The sequence below is a fragment of the Phyllobates terribilis genome, unplaced genomic scaffold (assembly GCF_046119375.1).
Source record: "Phyllobates terribilis strain yellow unplaced genomic scaffold, ASM4611937v1 Scaffold_65__1_contigs__length_7625178, whole genome shotgun sequence".
Taxonomy (NCBI): domain Eukaryota; kingdom Metazoa; phylum Chordata; class Amphibia; order Anura; family Dendrobatidae; genus Phyllobates; species Phyllobates terribilis.
This window is the reverse complement of record NW_027362825.1, coordinates 6,267,157-6,270,229: the sequence shown is the minus strand read 5'-3', so window position 1 is coordinate 6,270,229 and position 3,073 is coordinate 6,267,157.

Here is a 3,073-nt window from a genome sequence, read left to right as displayed (position 1 = left end):
TTGAGTGCGGCAGAGCAAGTGATGTAAATAGTTACCCGACCGGGTACCAAAGAAACTGTTGATACATATATATATAGTCCCCGTTGGGACCAGCAAGTGTGAACTGTTCACCCGTTTTCCCTTAATCCCACTGACCGAGGACTGAGAACGGTCATTCCTCCCCAATACCTGGCCGAGGACTGAGAGCGGCCACAATGTCCCTTGTATATAGTTGCGCGTCCTAAAGCGCCCCCTACCGGTTTTATAGGAAAACCAGTTTTTCTAAGAGACTGTCGTACTTTTCCCGGACACACGTTGCACAGTGTCCGGAGGAGGAACCTGAAACAAGAGACGACGAGAATGTTTATATGAAAAGTTTTATATATATAATGTTTTATATGTTTTATTATGTTTATATGAAAAAAAAAATATTTTGTATGTTTTGGTGTTATTTATGTCTTACAGCCCGAGGACGTGCTGTGATTTACCAGGGGGGAATGTAGCACCCTGAGGATTCGGCTGCTACAGGGGTATTGCACCTCAACCCAGAGGTGTGATATTCCACTCCCGGGTAAGGATGGAGTGTGGAACTGAGCTCAGTCAGCTGCATGCACTACACACATCCCATTTCCGAGGAACAGGCCGACGGTACTCCCACTTAGAAATGTGCAGGTACGACCGAGTCTGTTCCTGGCTGGAGTGGGAGGGGGGTGGTACATCCCAAGTAGTGTAGGGGCAGATAGGGGGAGTAGCCTGGGTAAAGATAGGAGCTCATTGGGTGCTGGTCACCTGAGCTCACACATAGAGGGTGTATATAAGGTGGGCACCAACTAAGATCAGGGTCAGTCTGTCAGAATCAGGAAGAGGAGCAGAGCAGAGCCCTAGAGAGAGAGAGAGAGGAGAGAAAAGAGAGAGACCCAGAGCACAGAAGAGAAGGACTCTGAGATCCCAACTCAAAGCACCGGGTGAAGAGTCGGCATCAGGGTACCGGAACCCAAGCTGGTGGGGGTAAAAACATTCCCCAGCCAGAGACCGGAGACCGTGGGCAGCGTCTGCCACGGTCACCCATCACATCCACCCCGAAGGCACACCACATGAAGGGTCAGGGAACCCAGGGCCAAGGGTGTCCCAACAGAAGGCCCGAGGGAGCTGGACCTAGGTGGATTACTGGTGGGGACGGCCAGAGAACGGGACAGAAAGAGAGCTCAGGGCCACGCTCCGGACTTGTTTGGGGGTTGGCTGGATCCAGGACCTGGTGGACGCAGCACGGCTCGGGTGGTCACTAGCAGCTGGAGTGACCAGTACAACATCTGCAGTAAGTAAACACCCTTAACTGCACAACCCGACTCTGTCTTCACTGCCGTCTGCACTACACCACCACAACCCCCATCCTCTGCGCCTGTCCCCTCTGAGGCTATACCCCTCCCGTTGGGGGTTATCATCACAAGCTGCACCTGCACCATCAGCCTCAGCGGACCCTGCTGCAGCGGCGGCCACAGTGACCGCATCACAACGGGTGGCGTAGTCGACACAAAAGAACTCTTAATAACATCTGTAGGACTGCCACATAACACTGAGCTTGACGCCCTGGGCACGGGGCCGGGTCACAGCCGCTCGGAGACTACAACCCCCCATCTGATCCGGTGCCGGGTATTCCCCTCAAAAAGGAATATGTCCCAGGGGGCGCGTCATATGCAGTGCATGCAGCCTACTAGCTCAGTTCCACACTCCATCCTTACCCGGGAGTGGAATACCACACCTCTGGCTTGAGGTGTAATACCCCTGTAGCAGCCGAATCCTCAGGGTGCTACACTTCCCTCCAGGCTTTTTCTTTCTTAAAGAATCATTTTGCCACTGCACCTATACTCAGTCAATCTGATATTTCTCAACCCTTTATTGTGAAGGTTGATGCTTCAGATGTCGGGGTTGGGGTTGTGTTGTCTCAGGATTCCTCCCCTGGTAAATGGCGCCTTCTTTCCTAAAAAATTGTCTTCGGCTGAGAGAAACTATGATGTGGGTAATGGGGAACTTTTGGCGATCAAATTGGCATTCGAGGAATGGCGACATTGGTTGGAGGGGGCTGTCCATTCTATTACTGTTATTACTGATCATAAGAACCTGTCTTATCTCCAGTCAGCTAAACGTCTCAACCCTAGCCAAGGTTTCTAAGGTTTCGGATACCCGTCCGTCTGGTACTCTTCTTCCGTTACCTATCTCTAGTAGGCCATGGACACACTTGTCCATGGATTTTATTACTGACCTACCGGTTTCTGCAGGCAAAACGGTGGTTTTGGTCGTAGTAGATAGGTTCAGTAAAATGGTTCACTTCGTCGCATTACCTGTACTTCCCAATGCCAAGACACTTGCTCAGGTGTTCATAAATGAGATTGTGAAGCTTCAAGGGGTTCCCTCCGATATGGTGTCTGATCGGGGCATCCAGTTTGTTTCTAAGTACGGGAAGGGATTCTGTTCTTGACTAGGGGTGCAGCTGTCCTTTTACTCTGCCTTCCAAACTCAGTCGAATGGTGAGACTGAGCATGTTAATCAGAACTTGGAGACATACCTCATTTGTTTCATCTCCGAAAATCAGGAGGATTCGGCATCCTACCTACCGCTGGCAGAATTTGCCATCAATAATCATCATCAAGAATCCACTGGCAGGTCACCGTTCTTCGATGCATACGGTTATCATCCACAGTTTGGTACCTTCAGTGGGGGAGGAGCTTCAGGCGTTCCTGAGGAGGAACGGTTTGTCGCTCTCCTCGGTAGGGCAGGGTGTTCTGTGTAATTTAAAGACCATGGGAGACAGGTATAAACGTATGGCTGACAGAAAACGCTTGCCAGGTCCGGACCTGAATGTGAATGACTTTGTGTGGTTGTCTACTAGGAATACAAGATTGAAAGTTCCTTCTTGGAAGCTGGGACCTAGGTTAATTGGCCCCTATAAAATAACCGCCGTCATTAACCCAGCAGCCTTTCGTCTTGAACTTCCTCAGGCCCTTAAGGTCCACAATGTGTTCCACAGGTCCTTACTCAAAAGGTATGTGGAACCTCTTGAGCCCTCACCTCTACCACCGCCCCTAATGGTTGATGG